The sequence below is a fragment of the Apaloderma vittatum genome, unplaced genomic scaffold (assembly GCF_000703405.1).
Source record: "Apaloderma vittatum isolate BGI_N311 unplaced genomic scaffold, ASM70340v1 scaffold2261, whole genome shotgun sequence".
Lineage (NCBI taxonomy): Eukaryota > Metazoa > Chordata > Aves > Trogoniformes > Trogonidae > Apaloderma > Apaloderma vittatum.
The window spans coordinates 30436-30812 of record NW_009699401.1 but is presented as its reverse complement, the minus strand read 5'-3'; the positions used below and the strand labels follow the sequence as shown (position 1 = coordinate 30812).

At 54.9% G+C, this 377-nt stretch overlaps 1 protein-coding gene across 1 annotated transcript in view; it reads left to right on the top strand.

Moving 5' to 3' along the window:
- Positions 1-377, top strand: part of DLEC1 (deleted in lung and esophageal cancer 1) — a 39031-nt gene that overhangs the window by 20468 nt on the left and 18186 nt on the right.

The window sequence follows — 377 nt, the reverse complement described above, 5'->3', positions numbered from 1 at the left end:
GCCCTGGAGCTGTTGGAGCAAGTCCAGAGGAGGCTACCAAGATGGTCAGAGGGCTGTAACTCCTCTCCCATGAGGACAGGCTGAGAGAGTGAGGCTTGTTCAGCCTCAAAAAGAGAAGGCTCTGGGGAGACCTTGTAGTGGCCTGCCAGTACCTGAAGGGGCTACAAGAAGGCTGGGGAGGGACTGTTTACAAGGGCCTGGAGTGACAGGACAAGGGCTAATGGGTGGAAGCTGAAAGAGCATAGGTTTAGGCTAGATCTAATGAAGAAGTTCTTTGCCCTGAGGGTGGTGAGACACTGGTTCAGGTTTCCCTCCCTGCGCAGTGTCCAAGGCCAGGTTGGATGGAGCCTTGAGCAACCTGGTCTGCTGGGAGATAT